At 44.5% G+C, this 21,171-nt stretch overlaps 1 protein-coding gene across 2 annotated transcripts in view; it reads left to right on the top strand.

Moving 5' to 3' along the window:
* Positions 1-21,171, top strand: part of ARHGAP35 (Rho GTPase activating protein 35) — a 121,669-nt gene that overhangs the window by 76,241 nt on the left and 24,257 nt on the right. The window lies entirely within an intron of this gene.

The raw sequence follows: 21,171 nt of genomic DNA, 5'->3' as shown, positions 1-21,171 counted from the left end.
ATTCAGGCCATGAGGATGTTGATAGAGCATGTTCAGTAATCCAGAAGACAGCGACTAGAACATGGCCCCTTGCCGTTAGGAGTTAGGAAATGAGAATGGGGGAGGGATATGCCTGTGTTCAAGACTATGAGAACCCAACAGGGGAGCTGGAGTCACCTTATTTCTCTTATCCTTAATTTCTTCAGTGCAGGATGGAGGTAATATCCGCCTTACCTATGCTACATGGCGTGTGATATTGAAGATCAAAGAATAGAATAGAATAGAAGTATTTTCAGATTATGAAACTTTGCAGCTATTCTTGTCTTGAGGTGTGTTGCTCTTATAATTTGAAAGGTAGAAGTAACGCCTTCAGTTACTCTTCAATAGGTGCTAGGTGCTGTATCTCATCTAATCTTTACAGCAGCCTTGTGAGGTAGACCATTTAATAATGCCATAAAGATTAGAGTTGGGGACTTCCCTGGTAACACAGTGGTTAAGAATCCACCTGCCAATGCAGGGGACACGGGTTCGAGCCCTGGTCCGGGAAGATCCTACATGCCACGGAGCAACTAAGTCCATGAGCCACAACTACTGAGCCCATGTGCTGCAACTACTGAAACCTGCGCACCTAGAGCCCGTGCTCTTCTTTCAAGAGAAGCCACCGCAGTGAGAAGCCTGCGCACCACAACGAAGAGTAGCCCCTTTTCCCCACAACTAGAGAAAGCCCAGGTGGAGCAACGAAGATCCAATACAGCCATAAATAAATAAATAAATTGGTGGATGAATGAGTGAGTGTTTAAAAAAAAAAAAGATTATGTCTTCCCTGGTGGCGCAGTGGTTGAGAGTCCGCCTGCCGATGAAGGGGACGCGGGTTCGTGCCCCGGTCTGGGAAGATCCCACATGCCGCGGAGCGGCTGGGTCCATGAGCCATGGCCGCTGAGCCTGTGCGTCCGGAGCCTGTGCTCCGCGACGGGAGAGGCCACAACAGTGAGAGGCCTGCGTACCGCAAAAAAAAAAAAAAAAAAAAAGATTTGAGGTGATTGGTAGCTGTGCCTTCCCAGGTAGGGAGCAGGGTGATCACAACTTTGGTCTTACATCTTGCATATCTTGCCTATTAAGAGGTTGCCAATTTAATCATGACCAGAACTACAGCAGCTCCCAGACTTTTTTTTTTTTTTTTTTATTGGAGTATAATTGCTTTACAATGGTATGTTAGTTTCAGCTTCACAACAAAATGAATCAGTTATATATATACATATATTCGCATATCTCTTCCCGCTTGCGTCCCCCTCCCTCCCACCCTCCCTATCCCACCCCTCCAGGCAGTCACAAAGCACCGAGCTGATCTCCCTGTGCTATGCGGCTGCTTCCCACTAGCTATCTACCTTACGTTTGGTAGTGTATATATGTCCATGCCTCTTTATCGCTTTGTCACCGTTTACCCTTCCCCCTCCCCATAGCCTCAAGTCCATTCTCTAGTAGCTCCCAGACTTTTTGATTTGGTGGACTAGCACTGTTACCCTCAGCATTCTGGGGGTGACAGAGGGTTGCCAGCTTTTTGTTCTGCCAAGCAAGGGTATTAAATTTTTTAAAAATATCTTTTATGACTGTTATTTCATAAAAGTGAGAATACTTCATCAACCTCGAAGTAGTAGGAAAGATGATTTCAAAATATAAGCTAGCCTTCTATTAATTTTTTTTTATCCTGTGTTTGGTGTAAAATGCGGGACAGTATGAAAAAGTGAGAAAGTAAGTCTCCCTCTTAGCCTTCTATCCCAGTTCCCCTAAACTAGCAGACTCCCTTTGTCTGTGTGTAAGTTGCCGATATCTAATTGTTTGATTTATTTATAATCTTTTTTTTTTATAGAATTCATTTCTTCGTTTTTACAGTTGAATTTTTTATTGTTTCTTTTGGCTTCTGGGCTTTTGATATACTCACTTAGAAAGGGTTACCCCACTCCAAGATTATTTTTGAAAGTCTACCATAGCTTTTTTCTAGTGTTTTATGGTTTTATTTTTATCTGAAATTTATTTTGTGGAAGATGCAACATTATTTCAGATGTGACAGCATTATTTATTGCATCTTCTACTGATTTGAAAGTGACTTGTATATATTACAGTATACACTACTGAATTCCAGTATGTATTGGAGTGTCTTTCTGAACCCTCTCATCTCTTTGATCTAGCTAACTAGCTACCCATCCATCCATGTGCCAGAACTACACTGTTTTAATGACTGAGTTTTATAGGTAGCCACTTTGGAATTATCTTGGCTTTTCTTGTTTAATTTTCCGTATGAACTTCAGAATCTGTTTAATTTTTAAAATAAGCCTTTTGTAACCCTTAAATCATACATTAACTGTTGATATCTTTATGATGTTACATTTTCTTTTTTGTCTCTCAGTAGTGTTTTAAACTTTTCTTCATGTAGCTCTTGGTGGCTTTTTTTTTTTTTGGTTGCACGATGAAATAGACTAGTAATAGGTGTGTGTTTATATAGATGGAGACTTGATTTCTGCGTATTAATTTTGTATCCAGACTCCTTACTTGAATATTTTATCGCTTGTAATAGTTTTTCAAATGATTCAATTGGGTTTATTGAAATGTAATATACATATAATAAAACTCACCAATTTTTTTTTTTTTTTTTGGTGGTACGCGGGCCTCTCCCTGCTGTGGCCTCTCCCGCTGTGGAGCACAGGCTCTGGACGCACAGGCTCAGCGGCCATGGCTCACGGGCCTAGCCGCTCTGTGGCATGTGGGATCTTCCCGGACTGGGGCACGAACCCATGTCCCCTGCATCGGCAGGCAGACTCTCAACCACTGCGCCACCAGGGAAGCCCAAAACTCACCAATTTTAAATTTATACCCAGTGAGTTTTGTTTTTTTTTAAATATTGATTGATGGCTGCGTTGGGTCTTAGTAGCGGCAGGCAGGGTCTTCGTTGTGGCATGTGGGATCTTTCGCTGTGGTGTGCGGGCTTCTCTCTGGTTGTGGCGCATGGTCTCTGTACTTGCGGCACGTGGGCTCTCTACTTGCAGCAGGCGGGCTTAGTGGGGGATCTTAGTTCCCTGACTGGGGATCAAACCTGTGTTCCCTGCATTAGAAGGCAGATTCTTAACCACTGGACCACTAGGGAAGTCCCACCCAATGAGTTTTGACAAATGTGTATAGTTTTTTAATCATCGCCACAGTCAAGATATAGAGCTTCTTGGTTTTTTTTAGGTAAATCATGACACCTGTAAATATTTATCATTTAACTTCTTTTCCTCATGTTTATGCCTCTGATTTTTTCCCGCCTTTGGACTAATTATATTGGCCAGTAGTACCTCCAGGACAATATTATATAATGCTAGTAATAGTGGATATCCTTACCTTGTTCCTCGTTGGCTTTGGGATGAGACAGGAAAATTTTTTTTTTTTCATTTTTAAGGACTTACTTATCCATCCATCCTTGTTTACTAAGAGTTTTTTGGTTTATCGAGAGTGGAGTTAAATTATATCAAATATCCTTTGAGCTTTTGTAAAGATGCAGTCATTATAATTTTTCTCTTTTGAACTATTTGGAAACACATTAAATTAGTAATTTTCTACTGTTGACCCACTCCAGGAGTCCTAGAATAAATCATACTTGGTGTGATATACTGGGAAATAGATTATTTGGTCTCTGTCCTCAGGTTCCGGCACACAGCTCCTAAAACCCTTGCAATCTCTGGACAGGTGAGTGTCTTTTGTAGGCTAATGAGATGACTGGTGACTTAGGGCCCCTAGACAGATTCAGGATGAGGCTGATCACCAGAAAGACCCAGGCAGGACTAGAGGGTTGGAATTTTTAACCCCACCCCCGAACCTCTGGGGAGAAGCAAGTGTCTGGAGAGTGAGTTCAGTCACCAATGGCCAGTAAGTTTAACCAGTCATACCTATGTAATGAAGCCTCCATAAAAACCCCTAAATGATGGAGTTCAAAGAGCTTCCTGGTTGAGGTGCTGGGAGGGTGCTCAGAAAGGGCATAGACGCTCCACGCCGCTTTCCCTATACCTTGCCCTATGCATCTCTTCCATTTGCCTGTTCCTGAGTTGTATCCTTCATAATAAACTAGTAATATTAAATAAAATGTGTTCTTGAGTTTGTGAGCTGTTTTGGCAAATTATCAAACCTGAGGAGGGGGTCATGGGAACTCCTGATTTATAGCCTGTCGGTCAGAAGTACAGGAGGCCTGGGACTTGTGACTCGTGCCCGAAGTGGGGGCCATTCTTGCTGGGACTGAACCCTTAACCTGGAGGTCTGCACTGACTCCAGTTGTAGTTAGTGTCAGAATTGAATTGAATTGAATTGTTGGATATCTAGCTGGTGTGCAGAGAGTTGGAGAATTAGTTGGTATGAGAAAAAACCACACACATTTGATGTCAGAAGTGTTGTGAGTAAAAACAGGTCCCTTGGTTATAGAATATTATTTTTAAATGTGCTGTTGAATGCTATTTGCTAATAGCTTTTGCATCAGTGTTTGTAAATGCGGTCATTCGATAGAGATTTTTTTCCTCTTGAATGTTCAAAAATGTTAATTGTCTTTATATTTGAAGGGCAGTATTGCTGTATATAAAATTGGGTTAGCCTTTCTTTCCTCGAGGACTTTATGGACACAGTTCTGCTGTCTTCTAGTGTGGGCTGTGCATGGGAGAAAACTGAGGCCAGCCTGTGTTTTGCCTAAATGCCTTGAAGATTCCCTTCCCTCCCTCCCTCTCTTTTTAAAGTTTAATAAGTTTACCAAGACATACCTTGTTAATTGAATTAAGTCAGTTTTTCCTGGAACATAGTGAGCCCTTTTAATCTGTGTATTGAAGTCATCCTAACTTTGGTTCTACATGTCCCTTACAGGGTTTTCAGCAATGTTGTTTTTTTTTTTTTTTTTTTTTTTTTTTTGCGGTACGCGGGCCTCTCACTGTTGTGGCCTCTCCCGTTGCGGAGCACAGGCTCCGGACGCGCAGGCTCAGTGGCCATGGCCCACGGGCCCAGCCGCTCCGCGGCATGTGGGATCCTCCTGGACCGGGGCACGAACCCGTGTCCCCTGCATCGGCAGGCGGACCCTCAACCACTGCGCCACCAGGGAAGCCCAATGTCGTTTCTTTTCCATGTGTTTTTGGTTTCTGTAATGGAAAAAGATTTATTTTTCTCTTCTACTTCCCTAGCTCTGCCCTTAATTGTTTTATCTACTTTTGTTGTCTCTTGTCTTTTCTGAGTGTATCTCTGCTTTACACATTGTTTCATAGAAGAGATTGTGTGGTTCATTTGTTTTTTATTTCATGTAAAAAATAAAAATTTATTAGTAAAATTTATTAGTAAATTTTCATTTACTAATGGCAGCATCTTGGGGGGTTTTTTTGGTTTTTAATTTTTTGGCTGTGTTGGGTCTTCCTTACTGCACGTGGGCTTTCTCTAGTTGCAGCAAGCAGGGGCTACTCTTCATTGCGGGGCACAGGCTTCTTATTGCAGTGGCTTCTCTTGTTGCAGAGCACGGGCTCTAGGCACGCAGGCTTCAGTAGTTGTGGCTTGCAGGCTCAGTAGTTGTGGCTCACGGGCTCTAGAGTATAGGCTCAGTAGTTGTGGTGCATGGGCTTAGTTGCTCCACGGCATGTGGGATCTTCCCGGACCAGGGCTCGAACCCATGTCGCCTGCATTGGCGGGCAGATTCTTAACCACTGCGCTGCCAGGGAAGTCCCTAATGGAAGCATTTTTGGATGAATGTTCTTTGCAATTGGTTCTTCTTGTGGGGTTTTTTGAGGTTTTTTTGTTTGTTTGTTTTGTGTTTTTGCTGGTAGTTTTTGTGCTGGTTCCTTTTTTAAAAAATTGTGATAAAATATACATAACATAAAGTTTACCATCAATCATTTTTTAAACGTACAGTTCAATATGTGCTAGACCCTTTCATAAGATTGTCATTCATCTTTGAATGAGGTGATTGCTTCCATTCTAGCAGTCTGTAGAAAATTCTTTTGCGAAGGGGCTAGCCTAGGAGGGGTTTTTCTTGAATATTCTACTAGCCTTTCTTGCCCTCAGACATCTGGAAATGGCAGTTGTAATGCCCCAGGCATTCCCTGTCACCCTACCTCCTTGACAGACTGCTTCCTGTAGGTTTGACTTGTGTATATGATTCTTCATGCCTTACTGGGTCTGAGGAAGCCTCAGTCACCAGTCCCTGAGCCAGTTCCCACTGAGTTCCCACTGTTAGAAACAATGGATTGCTGGTATTGCCCCCTTAGAATGAAGCATTTACTTTTGAGAAGTGGACTTGCATGCTTTGTCTGACATCTGTAACAACAGGCGCTCTCTCTCATCGCTTTCCCACACCCTTGTTTGACCTTTACAGCATTTGGTGGTTCTTACTCACATATTGGGGTTTGGGGTCACAGATGTCTCTAGTTTTGTCAAAGACGTGATGTTTCTGTTTCTCATTCTCCTGGTTGCTTTTGTGTGGTTCTCTAGTGGAGAAAGGGGTAAAGTCTTCGTTCTGCCATTTTAAAATGAAATACAGTCTTCTAACTTTAATACATTTAGCTTTCTGAAAAACTCATTTTTTAAGCAGCCCTTATTTTTTGCCTCCTCCTGAGAACTTGCTCACCACCACTGGTCGGGAAATTGCTGCTTTTGTGTCATTTAAAGGTCATCTGATCTTGTTGAGGGAGCAGCTTGAGGGGTTATTGAGAGGGATGTGCTTAGACCCTTTCCTGTGTTCTCTCCATTAGCCTATTTCTGTCTCCCTCTGATTTTATGCGCATTTCAGTTAGATCTCTGTGCTCGGTTACACATCTTCTTGTGTGTATATATCACTCTGCTGAGAAACTTGAGAAAGCTATGTCTCCTTTATGATCCGGCAGTGTGTGCGGCAGGAGTAAATGCCGGCCGGTCCCGTCACCAAAACAGGAAGCTCTGTGAGTCTGTAGGTAACAGACCCACACAGACCCTTGTGGCTTCCTTAGGTCTTGTAGTATGGAGAATTTCGTAGGTTTTCATTCTTGAGTCTACATAAAGAAAGATCCTTTTTATAGAATAGATTTTATTTTTCACCCCAACCTTAATTATTGCTGTCATTTCTTTAGCTAGATTCTTCTTTTCCAGCTGGCCATAGTATATCAGTCAGATGAGGCCAGCTTACAATTTCAGTGGCTTAAAAGAGCAAAGATTTTTTTTCCACTCATTTATGATATTTGTTCTGGCAGCTTTGCTCTGCACTGTCCTCACTCAGGGACCCACTGATGGAGCAGCCACCCTCTTGAACGACGCTAGGTGCGAAGGGAAAGAAACTTCTGGAGGATCTCATTCCAGGAATTAAATGTTTCAGCTTCACCTCACTTCTGCTCACAAGTCACTGGTCAGAACTGGCCACATGACTTTACCCAACCACAGTGGGAGCAAAGGAGTTTATTCTTCCTTGTTTCCAGGAAAGGAGAGTGGGACAATGACAGAAGTACTAATTAAGGACAACCATGGCCACCTGTCAGTTGTATCAGCAGAGTTGGCAAGTGTTCCATTTAGAATTTCTGGTGTTTGAATTTGTACGTTTTTCTTTTAGCATACCAGTGGATTGGAATGTCTGTGTCCAGCTCTGCATAGAACTTCCTGAGTGATTTTGCAGAGGGAAAAGGTTCTGAGCTTTTCTCTCTTGTGCATGATCTTACTTAACCCCCATAGAGTCTTATGAGGCAGAGATTATTATTTTCCTGTTTTAATGGTGAGCTGGTATTGAGAAAAATTAAGTCATTTGCCCAAAAGTGGCTTAACTCATAAATAGCAGATTCAGCTCAAATGTTGATCTATTTAATTCCAGAACTCAGGCTCTTAATCTTTATATCTTAAGACCTGAGTGTCCCCAACTTTTAAATGGGAGGCTTATTAGACTATCTTGTCTACAATGGCCTTGCTGACTTAAAAAAACGCCTGCCCTCCTAAAACTAGCATAACAGCCCTGGTTGTCTGTGCTTTGAAATGCTAGCCCTGTTTACAACATTTGGCATTTCCTAGAAGCAAGGAACCAAAGCCCAGATAATTTTACAGTGGAAGTCTTGATATGGCAGAGAAACACGGTTCATGGCAGCACAACTGTACTTCTCTTGCTTGATTGTAGCATGGACCTTGGCAGCCAGAAGTCATGGTGGCTTGATAGTTTCTGATCAAAATGTCGAGGGCCAGCAGTCTTCGTGGGTGGGGATACGTGCATAGCAGTAAGTCAGGTGCTTTCTTTGGCCTTCTAAGTATTTTAAAGTAGGTTAAACTTAAGACTTTTTTTCACTAGGTCCTAAACCTAAAAGTTTCTACTCCTTTTTTTTTTTAAGTGTTTGTTGTTCTTGTAAAATAGGTACTCCTTGTTAAGAATAATCAAAGGCAGAATGCTTAGAATTTGGTGCACTCGTGTACTGTTGGTGGGAATGTAAATAGACATAGCCATTAAAAAAGATGATTTGGCAGTGTCTGTTAAAAATTTAAACCTCTTACGTTCTCAGTCCCAGCCACTGGCCCTTCTGGGAATTTATCGTCCTATGGAAGTGTATATGTCCACACAAAGGTATGTACAAGGATGTCTGTTAATAGAATAGTGCATCTGTACAGTGGAGTTCTAGGTAGATGTTAAAAAGATAAGGTTTATCTAGCCAATATGGGACTGTATGTCCGTGATTTATTGTAAGGTGGGAAGAGCAGGTTGCAAAATTATGTGTGTAGTGTGATCCCATTATAAGGTGGAGTAAACCTGTGCTTATGTCAAGGTATATGCTTATGACTTGGTGTGAAAAACGTCTGAAAATTGCCAGGGTTTCAGGAGTGCCTCCCAGGTGGCTCTGGGAGGGGAGGGAGATTTTTGATAGGGGTAGTGTTGGAAAATCGGCTTTTTACTGTTTACTCTATACGTAATTGCTATATTGTATGAAAAGAAGTTTAACAATAAATGTATATTACTTTAAAAAAATTGAACTGTATAGACTTGTTTGAAGTGGAAAAGTAAAGTTGCTTTCTCATTCCTCATAGATATCTGCTGTTAGGAGTTAGAATGGTTCCCTTGCAGGATTTATTTTCTGTGCATATACATATACATAATAAGCATCACGTGCACAACGTGCTTACACACAGTTGGAGCGGCACTAAGCGTACTGTCCTATGACTTATTTTTTTCCACCTAAAAAACATGTTGTGTACATTTCCCCATATTGGTAGGTATAAACTACTTATTACTACTACCACCGCTACTTTTTCCTCTTCTGCTTTGCTTCCTCCTCCTCCCTTTCACTGCATAGTATTTCTTGGTCTGGATATATCATCATTTATTTGCTGTTGAGGGACATTGTTTCTAGTCTTTTATTATTAACAGTACTGCAGTGGATATCTGTCTGTAGGCATGTGTATGCACACTCAAACACAGGTGTACAAATGTATCTGTAGGATAAATACCCCAGAGTGGACTGAAGGATACGTTTTGTGTTTTGATGGATATTGCCAAAATAATGTTCAGTGTGTAAGGGTAGCACATGATTTTAAAATGGTCATACGTTAGAATTTCAGGATGCCTTAAAAATCATGTAGTTCAGGGTCCTGGTGGCACAGTGGTTAAGAATCCGCCTGCCAGTGCAGGGGACACGGGTTCGAGCCCTGGTCCCGGAAGATCACACATGCCGCAGAGCACCTAAGCCCGTTCGCCACAACTACTGAGCCTGAGCTCTAGAGCCCGCGTGCCACAACTACCGAAGCCCGTGCGCCTACAGCCCGTGCTCCACAGTAAGAAAATCCACCGCAGTGAGAAGCCCGCGCACCGCAACTACAGAGTAGCCCCCGCTCGCTGCAACTAGAGAAAGCCTGCGCGCAGCAACGAAGACCCAGCGTAGCCAAAAATAAATAAATTTATTTTCAAAAACTCATCTAATTCAACTCTGCAATATGGGTGAATCTCACGAACGTGTGGAACAAAAGAAGCCAGAGACAAAAGAATATATACTGTATGATTCTGTTTATATAAAGAAGAAAAACAGAAAAACTTACCTGTGCTATTATAAATCAGGACAGTGGTTATCCTTGGTGAGGAATAGAGACTAGACGGGGGCTTCTGGAATGCTGCAAATGTTCTGTATCCTGGTCTGGGTGCTGTTTACGTGGTGCGTTCAGTGTGTGAGAATTTATCATTGTACACTTCTCTGTAAACTTATAAATGTGTATTATACTTCAATGAGAGTTTTTTTGTTTTTTAAAGCATCTAGTCCAACTCTGGTTTTATAGATTAAGACCCCAAGAGTTGAAGGCTTTCCTCCCTCTCCTGCCAGATGCAGCTGAGGTTTCCTGAGAGCCTCACGCTGGCTCTGGAGCCCTGACCTGTCTTGCCAATATTGGACTAGTGATGCTGTTGGCACTTGGAAAGGCTGTGAATGTGTGACAGTGTCTCTCACCTTGAGGCCCTTGAAGAATAATGGTGTGTCTGAGAGCCAGCTGCTGTGTCAAATGGAATTTCTGGTTTTATAGCGCACACTGCTATGTTTGGGAATACCCTAGCACAGGCCTCACACACCCAGTCGATAAGACAAGCTCAGAAGGCTTACAGCTGAGGAAAAGTCCAGTTCTCTGTCATTCCAGCCTGCCTCTCACTCATGATTTCCTTTCCTTGAGCCGCCTTCTCATTGCATCCTAATCTGTACTTGCCACTGCTTATTTCTAATTGTTTTCAGACCAGTCCCTATTTTAGATAATTGTATCTTTTTCAGTAAAATTGTTTGTTTAAAGTAAAAAAGAAACAGACTTTCTGTGTTATCCTTCCTGGCCTGCTTTAGGAGGGTGGTGGAGTGGTGGATTCCAAGGAATTGTTTTGTGTGGTGTGTGACTCCAGGATTTTCAGCATCCCGGATTCCTTTATTTTGCTGTGGAGATTCTATCTGGAAACTTTCTGTGAGTCAAAGCATAGTTGGGTTGTTTGAGCATTTCCTGTGGTCAGAAATTTTCCCTGTGGTCAAAAAATTGATCGGAGATTAAGATGTATTCTGAGCACTTGCTGGCATGCACATACCTATTGACTTTGCTAGTGCTGGTAGCACATCTGTGTGGGATGTCCTGTTTGATCGTGAGTTAGAAATAATGGCTAAATTACAAGAGCCAGCCTTCTTAACATAATACAGTCTTATTATCATGGCCGAGTCCATGTCCTGACAATACCAAGAGATTGAGTTATGCAAATTTAGGTAAGTATGTAAAGTCCAGAATGGCCACCTCTTAAATCTTAAACATCCCTGACACATGGAGGAAATGTTAAAGGTAGTTACTGATCTATTCTAAAGGGGGCACTGGTAAATACAATGCTGGGGGAAGACATTCCAGATATGATATTGAAGAGACACCAAATTGGTAAGTCCTTATTTTGAACCAGCCGGGGCCTTCTGTAAGTGGGCCCTCTCGGTAGAAAATTCTCACGTTGGACTTACTCCAAGCCCCTACCCCACCTCACTACTGTCTGCCCTTTTGTTTCCCTTCAGCCTCTGCTTCCTTCCTCCACTCTGGCCTCAGCAAATCAATTTGTTATCAAAGATCCAGCTTGAATTATGCCTTCTCACTGATTGGCCATCCTTACTTCTATTGACCTCGCCCTCCCTCTTCTGGACTTCTGTGCCAGTATTGTCTGTGTACTCTGCTTAGCAGTCACATGTTCTGCCTTATAGCTTATCTTTTATTATCTTTAAGTTGATTACACTTTTCACATCTTTACCTTGTCTCCCTAAATTGTCACCTCCTGAAAGGATATGACAGTGTTGGTGATTTTTATATCCCTAGTGTAGTGTCACCCAGGTAGTATGCTTTCAGTAATGATTTATTGCTGTGATACCCTGTTGCCCAAATACCACCATGTGTCATATCATCAGAGATGCGATTACTATAAATAGAAAATTCAATTGCTAATTTATTTTGCAAACTTGAGCAGGTGGCATCTTTCTTTGTCTTCCTTTACACCATAGGTCAACCTCCACTGAAAAACTGTGTGACAAAATTATTTTCAGTTGCTGACTGACTCAGCTGACCCTCTGGATTTAGGGTAGCATTTGCTTGTCAGGGCAGTTTCAGTTCAGCAGAAGAGTAGGTGTGGTTTGCTGGAACTTAGTGGAAGAAGATTTTACCTGGGTTTTAAGATCAATATGTGAATTCTTTGAAGAGATAGAATAGGCATAAGCCAACATGAACCCAGGGTGAGACTATAAAAGTCTCAGAAACTTGCAGAAATGCTTGGTCTTGATAAGTCTTTGGTAGCCTGTCCAAATATGAAGCATGGATGTATATTTTTATTCAGTTATCATAGTACTACCTTTTGTATCATCCCCTGTGTCTTGTGACAATTACTTTATCAACCATTAAATCCTAAAAATTGGGTCTTTTCTAAGATGTTTGTTTTACAGATTTCACTCTCATGTTTTTACACCAAAATCATGGTTTGTGAATTCTTATTTTTTAATGTGTTCTAATAACTGGTAGAATTAATCATTTTCAACTCTTTACCAGAATATTCTATAGCCTCACACTATCCTAAAAGAGTAATTAAAAACCTGTTATATGCCAGTTCCCCTTAGGTGCTGGAGGTTCAACGATGAATAAGACAGTTCATATTTCCCTAGAAGGGCTCTCAGTCTAGTGAAGATTATAGTCAAGACCAAGTTAGTAAAGGAAGTAGTTGGCGGCAAAGCTTCCATTTTTCTGCAGCCCCATTGCCTAGCATATACGCCCAGCAGCCACCGAGGTCTACAGGGTAACCTTGCAGCCTGCCTCTGTGTGATATTTTTTATGAGATCTTTTAAAGATAGTTTTACTATTTTTTTCTTTTAAAAAGTATCTTAATGTGACTTTTTGAATTATTTTCTTTTTAGTGCATTTAATATTTTCTCAGTGCATTGCATTGAGGTTTTTTTTTTAATATTTATTTGGCTGTGCCAGGTCTTAGTTGTGGCATGTGGGCTCCTTAGTTGTGGCATGTGAACTCTTAGTTGCGGTGTGCATGTGGGATCTAGTTCCCTGACCAGGGAACCAACGCGGGCGGGCCCCCTGCATTGGGAGCATGCAGTCTTAACCACTGCGCCACCAGGGAAGTCCTCATGCCGTTGAGATTTTTATTTGGTTTATGTTTAAAATGCAGTTCAGCATCTTTGTGTAGTGTATGGTCTTTCAATTCAAGGTCATGATGTCTCATTTTTCTCATGATGTCTCATTTTTCTCATAATTAGTCATTGCAGTTGTTTTTTAAAAAAAATTTTTTTTTAATTTATTTATTTATGGCTGTGTTGGGTCTTCGTTTCTGTGCAAGGGCTATCTCTAGTTGTGGCAAGCGGGGGCCACTCTTTATCGCTGTGCGCGGGGCTCTCACTATCACTGCCTCTCTTGTTCTCTGTGGAGCACAGGCTCCAGGCTCCAGACGCACAGGCTCAGTAATTGTGGCTCACGGGCCCAGTTGCTCCGCGGCATGTGGGATCTTCCCAGACCAGGGCTCAAACCCATGTCTCCTGCATTGGCAGGCAGATTCTCAACCACTGCGCCACCAGGGAAGCCCTGCTGTTGTTTGTGTTTCCTTTCTAAGGTTGATGAGGTCAAGTGTAATGAATTAGTTTGTCAATCTGTAAATATCTGGGCCTATTGAGTACAAGGCGTTTTCAATGCTGAGGAGAACCTGAGCCTAAGGCCAGGTCCCATTGGAAAGAGAGCTACATGGAAGAGGAAATTAATAGTTAATCGTTCACGGCAGTGAGTTTGCCTCAAGTCCATGAGGCTGAAACGTTAGGTGGAAGTCAGGGAAGGGAGGAAATCCCTTGAGCTGGCTTGGTACTTGTCTGGGCTGGGGGCTTGGCCAGAAAGATAAGTTGGATTCTGTAACAAAGAAAGGATGGAGAAGAATCTTCTAGGTAGGGAAGGTGGACTGAACAAGATTCAGGTGTAGAGGTGAGAGGTGCTGTTGACCACATAGCTGTGTTGCCCTAGAATCCTTTGAATGTCAGGTTCTGGCATTTAGACTTGGACAGGGGTTTTCGGATTGTCAGTCTCGGGTCCCTAGGATTCTAAGGAAGGTTTTCTGTGTGGAAACGGGGAGCACAGCCCACTAGGATTCTGGGTCCCTCACCCTTAAAGTTCAGTTTAAGATTTTATTTGGAAAAAGGATTTTGGTGTGCTTGAGAAAGCTTATCAACCCTTGTTATCATCAGTGGGAAGGCAGGGTGTGAAGGTTTTTATCTGAGAGAATTCGCTGAAGCTCTCGGAGGGCACTCCCTTGTTACCGGCCCATGTCAGTCAACCTAATCAATGGGTGCTGTTGTTTTTGCCACCTGAGTGGGTCTTGAATCTGGCCCCTGCCACTGCAGTTAACTCACTCTCTTCCCGGTTTACGGTCATAGCCTCTTGGTAATTGGTCTCTCTCCTTCTGGCCTCATGTCCGTTCAGTCCTTTAGCCACACTGCTGCAAATATCTTCGTAAAATAAATGAGATCACACCACCTTCCCACGCTTAAAATTCTTCAGTGGCTCTCCGTTATCTCCAGGATAAAGTTTAATGCTGTTGCCAGCAAAACCGGCCCCTGCCCATCAGCTAGCCTCACCTCATGTCATTTTCATCCACGATGATAAACTTCAGCCGCACAGCACGCCGCTTCTGCAGCTTTTGTGATATGTCTCACCCGCGGTACGTTTACTCGCCATTCCCTTTCAAGAGTCCCCTCCTGGCGTCCTTCTCTGGCCTGCCCTCTGAGCCAGTGCCCACCAGCCTGTGTTCTGTAGTGCTCTGTGCAGTGCTCTGTGAGCCCTTACACTCTGGACTCTGATTGTCTTCCTTCCTCAACGGATCCTAAGTTCCTTGAGGGAAGGGACTGGGTCTTCATCACTGTATCCTCCAAGCCAAGACACAGGGCTCTAAGAAATGATTATGAACGAATGAATGGTGTAGAGACGTTCAGAAGACCTCTTTCCTCAGAAGTGCCATTCCTTGGAAGCGTGGAATTGTATCTAAAGATAGGGAGAAGCAAAAAGATGCGCATAATACTAAGGTCTTGAGCAAGGTTGCAACATCTGAGTGAGAACTAATTTCCCTGCGTTCTTAGCGTGAGGGGTAGAGGGTGTATTGCTAACAGTCCAGGGAATGTGAAACTTTCGAGGTAGGATACTTAAATAGAGGGGCGCAGAAGGAAGGGAGCTGCGAGTCAGCAGAGCAGGGGGAAAGAAAGCGAGTGGGTCAGGCTGCCAGGGCTAATGGGAGACTTGGTGTCCCGAGGGTGCGGCTGGCCATGAGGATTCAGGCGCACCTTTTCTGAGTTGAGAGAATTGTCTATAAATCACTTTAGAGTTTAGAGTTCAAAAATAAGGGAATTCCCTGGCGGTCCAGTGGTTAAGACTTGGCGTTTTCACTGCTGTGGCCCGGCTTCGATCCCTGGTCGGGGAACTAAGATCCTGCAAGCCACGCAGCACGGCCAAAAAAAAAAAGGAAAACAGCTGTTTTAATAATCATGATGATAATAATAAATGGAGGATAGGTGTATAGATGTTTTACCCCAGGGGATTGGCACTTTAAATTTTTCAGTCCACTGCAGCCTGTATCAGTTCAGAGGTCCTTAGAGCAGAGACCTGCTCTGACAAAGATTCCTCATTACCTGGTGATTTCTCTTCTCCCTGATGCACCCTGGGGCTGCTCGAGCTGTTGTTCAGCTACCAGGAGCAAGCAGAGGCTGGGCGGAGACAGTGCTGGAGTCTCTGTGACTCTAAGTGAACAGTTACACCCAGGCTAATCTGAGCAGCAGTGGGCAGGTTGTTAGCGAACACTCTTCCTTCAAGGATGTAAAGACAGAGAGCTTGACTGTCTAAATAACAGTTGAATGAATTGTTGTCTGTGGGGTGTTGTCAGCCTCAAAGAAGCAATCAATTTTCTCTCCTTGCCCTCTGAAAAAGATCTCCTTGTGCCATTGTTAGATCTCTTTGCTACAAGTATTCTTGGGTTGGATTTGGCTTCTGAGTTTATCTCCATTTTCAGGAATCCTTCCCTGAATACCCACCCTCCCACCTGCCGAAGGCAAGGTAAGGTGTCACTACTGGCAGAACCAGTAGGCTGTCTACTACTGGTATGCAGCCCTCTTGTCACCACTCTGCATTCATTGTCTTTGTCACTTTGCTGCTTTGTTTCCTGCAACGCTGCTACACTGAGGAACTCAAGAGCAGAGACTGTCTCTTCTTTGCCATCACCAGGCACAGCACCTGACGTGCAGTAGGCACTTGGGTATTTATTGAAGGAATAAGTGATTTTTTTGTCCCATGTACTAAATTAGTTAGATTAAGGCAGATAGGAAATGGTCACTAGACGCAAGATGAATTCTTGAGGATTGATCACTTAAAGATCTCTTCTTGGCAAGTCTGTCTACACTTTCGCTTTTTTTGCTTCTCTTTTTCCCTGCCCAGGCTCTTAAATTGATTGCATAAAATTTTGTTTCCCTTTGAATGCTGTAGGGTGCTGCTGCCACAAGAGCTGTCTTTGGAGTTTACGTAAATATTTGTTGTTTAAGGGACCTAGTACGGTTAGAGCAGGGAAATTGGGGGAAAGCAGATTCTGAAACCCCTGGAAACTGTGACTTGAAGAACTGTGTGGGTTTATTTTTACTTAGGGGCGCATAACCTAGGGACTATGGACAGGCTTCTGGAGGCCTGTGAACCCCTGATTTCCTACAGCTGTTGGTGAGCTTGTGTGTGTGCGTGCACGCACGATGGGGATGCACCAGAATCTACAGCCTTCATTAGGTTATCAGAGTAAGAGGAGTCTCCTCCTCCCAAAAGGTTAAAGACTACCGTGCAGCCAAGTGTCGGTGGAATACCTACCGTCTGACCCAGAGCAGGCGGGATGATGGCGCACCTTTGTCCTCAGGGAGTTTATGATCCAATAAAGATTAAAAGATTTGACCCGAAACCTCTTCGAGCTGGCAAAAGAGAGATCAGTGAGGGCTGGGAGATGGATGTGTTAGGACTTGAAGGATGAGTAGCATTGAGGTGATTGAGACTAGATCAAATAGTTTTCTCTTCCCAGCTCTCCAGGACAGGAGGCCTCATAGCTTCCCAGTGATTCCATGCAACTTGGTGGCCCAAATTGGTATAGTCCACCTCCAGTTTTACTGTGTGCCCATCCCCTCCCATTGGACCCTTTCCAAAATAGAGAGTCGCTGATCTTGTATACTCATGACAACAGAAGTAATAGCAGCTAATAAAACTTTTAAAGTGGTAACGTTAGCTCCTGGCTTTATTTTCAGTATCTCACCTCCATATTACAGATTGAAAATAGACAACCCTCCTGGGTGCTGGAGTTTAATAACTCCCTCGGTTTTATCCCTCCCCACAGAGCGATGGCTTAGCACACATCTGTCTCCCTTGTGTGTTCACGGTGACCGTGAGAAACAGACGCCCAGCGTCAGTGAGCACTTTGATGTGTGGTGTACCATTCCTCAGAAAACACCAACCCAGTCTTTCCTGGAACTGCCTTCCAAAAAACCCCACCAAACTAGTAAATGGAAAATGGCTGCTAAGTGTTCGGAATAAGTAATATGCATATATTTCAGCTTTATAACTAACTGAGAGCATATTACAGTGTTGCCCTGGTGGGAGACAGCAGGACAAAAGGCCAGACTCTTTCTCGAGCTGATTTCCTACAGTTGTTGGTGAACTCCCAGGCTGCTTAATCTAATTGGGAAATGCTCTTTACTTAGCCCTAGCATGCGGCACAGAGCCTTCTACGGCACCTGTGGGCAGCGAGGCAGGCCTGGCCCTCAGTTCGTTCCTTACCTTCTCTGAGTCTGTGTTTCCTTGGCTTCCTTGCAAGGGTAGTTGTGCATATTAAGAGAGAACACGTGCCAAGTGCCAATTAGGACCTCACGTTGCCAGGCCCAGTGCTGAGTGTTTCCGTGAGTCTCATACCATTCTCATAGCAGTCTTCTGAGAAGGGTGTAATTTCCAATTTTCTGAAAAGGAAAAGGAGATTCAGAAAGATGGAGATTGGAGCTGGGACTCTAACCCAGAGCCATTGATTACCCTTTTGGCCACATCGCCTCCCTTCACTGGGGTAATTTGAAGCCCAAAGAAGACAGATCAGTTGGGCCCTGCCAGCTAATGGAGCAATGGGATCAGGCAGCTGATGCCGGACTCTGGTACCCTACACCAATACCCCTCTCTAACTGCATGGGACGGTTTTCTTCCCTCCTGACACCAACTGTGTGGGGTCTTTTCCAATACCACGTCAATTCTCCGACACCAGCCAGGTGTCCTGCCACCCAGTTCTGGCACTAAACACCCAGAGTTATCATCAGGCTGTACAGGTTTAGGGCTCAATCCCGCAGAACCGCCCTCACTTCACCACGCCAGTTGCAAGTCCCTAGGCTGTGCACACACTGACTTGGCCAGAAAGTCGGGGGTTCCCACAACCTCCCCCCAGGTTCGATAATTTATTAGAACAACTCACAGAACTCAGGAAAATGCTATGCAGTTGATCCCTGAACAGCACAGTTTGAACTGCGTGGGTCCACTTGTACTCACATCTTTTTCAATAGTAGGTACAGCCGTACTCCCCCATCTGCGGTTGGTTGGATCTGTGGATGCTGGACCACCCATACGGAAGAACCGCAGATATGGAGCGTCGACTATAAGTTATGGGCGGATTTTCAACTGTGTCGAGATTCAGCACCCCTAAATCCCACCGTGTTCAGGGTTCAGCTGTCTTACTATTACAGTTTACTATAAAGGATACAACTCCGGAACAGCCAAATGGAAGAGATACCTAGGGCAAAGTATGGGGTAAGGGACACAGAGCTTCCATGCCCTCTCTGGGCACGCCACCCTCGATGCGTTCACCAACCTGGAAGCTCTCCGAACCCTGTTGTTTAGGGTTTTTATATAAAGGTTCCATTAAACAGGCATGATTGATTAATCATTGACCATTGGTGACTGAGTTCAATCTCCAGCCCCTCTACCCTCCCTGGAGGTGGGGGTGGGGCTGAAAGTTCCACTCTTTCATCAAGGCTGGGTCTTTCTGGTGACTAGCCCCCATCCTGAAGCTATCTAGGGCCCCCCCCCCCCCCCCCCCCCCCCCCCCCCCCCCCGCCAAGAGTCCACCTCATTATCATAAACTCAGGTATCTGGTAACAAGGGGCTTGTTATGAATAACAAAAGACACTCCTATCACTCAGGAAATTCCTGAGGGTTTTAGGAGCTCTGTGCCGGGAACTAGGGACAAAGACCAAATATATATTTCCTTTATACCACGCTGTCCCTGCCCTCCCTCCAGGGCTCCTGCGTCTAAAACCTTGCCAGTGGGCTTCCTTAGCCCCTCTGGACACCTAGGGCTGAATTGGCCAGTGGCCTCTGAGGCTGGGAAGGAGCCGCAGGAAGAGCCCAACCCTGGGCCGGTGTGCCTCTTGTCATGCGGGGAGGACGGTGCTCGTGCAGGGCCTTTTCTTCCTAGAGCACCCTACCTGCTTTCTTAGCTACTCTCCCGTGACTTAGAGGACAGCATTAATCTCAAAGTAGCACTAATCCCTTTTCATAAGAGAGGGAACAAATCCTGGAGTTCTTTGGGCAGAGGCCACTCACAGCCATCAGAATGGAAAGGACCCACATTCCAGCCCTTTCTTCTGTGCTTCAGGCTGGTGAAGCTGTGAGCTTTGTAGCATCAGACTGAAACGATTCAGAACTTTACCAAGTTCCTTCCCACTTGGGACTGCCCTAAAAAAGCCTCCATATTTCCATCCTCATTTATCATAGCCACTCTCTACAGTTATCATGGAAGGGAATTGGTGGGACTAGAGCTGTTAAATCTAGACAGTTATTTCCCTGCAGTCAGCCTAGAACTCTGTCATTCTGTCTTTCAGAAAAGGCATCTAATTTCAGTAGAGATACCCCCACCTATCACTATAATAGTTTAGCAGGTGCAGTTAGTTACAGCTCGAATATACCAACGGGCTTTATGTGAGTAGCTGCCATACTTATGCTGCTCTGAATTGATGGTAAAGTGCTAAAATATGAGGTATGTGGTTTCATATGCTGTGATTTTATGGGGGGTCTGTGTTACTTAATCTCTCCCTCCCCCTATAATTTTAGGTTAGCTAGTTGCTTTCTCGTTATCCAAATAGTTTTAAAACAAAGCTTTCTCCACATTTTTTGACTACTTCCCATGTGCCCATTTCTCACCACCCTCCTGTATTCTGCTTGCTTATAAGTTAAACACAAGTCATTTGCATTCCAAAAATGCCTTCTTGCCATAAAAGCAGGCAGTCAGCTCCACTTCGGGCTCTTTCAGATAAGCAGCGCTCATGTAGCTTGTGACTCGGCAGTGCTAGCAGATTTCCTTGGGACCCAGTGCCCTGATCGGAACAGCATGCCCTGGCAAGCTGCCTGGAGAGCCCAGCAGCCAAAGCGAAGTAAAGCCTGTTTCACAGAGTAATCCCGCCCTTCCATCCAAAACAGAAATCATCTGGGTGGAAGCCCAAATCCCCAAGACAGTTCCAGCAGGCCTGCCTTGCCTGCCTGTTACGCTGCACTTTCCCTCTCCACAGCAGTGAGCTTTGGTGGACAGGCCGCTCTGCCCTTCGCCGGCGGAGAGGAGATGAGACTGTTTTTGCCCCGACAGGCAGTGCAGCAGGCTGTCCTGTCACAGCAGCCCTGGGGAGCAGCACCCGCTCTCGACTGAGGGCCCTCGCTGTCTCCCTCCCTCTCCCTCATGGGGGGCGTGTGCGTGTGTGTGTGTCTGTCCAGCTTCTGGGAAAGGGTGCAACCCTCTTGTGGGGGATCCCAGGCAAAGCGAAGCCGTTGCCCTGCTCTGGAAAAGTGAGCAGGCCAGATCTAGAGACCGACCACACGTAGAACAGCAGATGGCTTGCCCTGGTGAGATCAGGAATTCACTCAGTCCCCATGACTTCTCTAGGGAGTAGCGGAGGCAGGGAAACCAGTCCATAAAGGAAGGTAGGAGTTGGGTGCGCTTGGGTAGGAAGCACCTTTTCTGTGGCCTGAGGCCACAGAAGGCCTGAGGCCTTCTCTCTCCCGTATTCTGTGGGCAGGGTGGAGGCCTGCCACCCTGAGGCACGAGGGTGGTTGAGAACAAACTACTTCGGTCCGCTTCCTTCCTCTCTTCAGCCAGAGAAACTGCACTTTTATTTTCAGGCATGTGTTCCTCCTTCCCTCCTTTCTGTC

The sequence above is a fragment of the Pseudorca crassidens genome, chromosome 20 (genome assembly GCF_039906515.1).
Source record: "Pseudorca crassidens isolate mPseCra1 chromosome 20, mPseCra1.hap1, whole genome shotgun sequence".
Classification (NCBI taxonomy): Eukaryota; Metazoa; Chordata; class Mammalia; order Artiodactyla; family Delphinidae; genus Pseudorca; species Pseudorca crassidens.
Note: the sequence above shows the minus strand (reverse complement) of the source record. Positions and strands in the feature narration are given on the sequence as shown.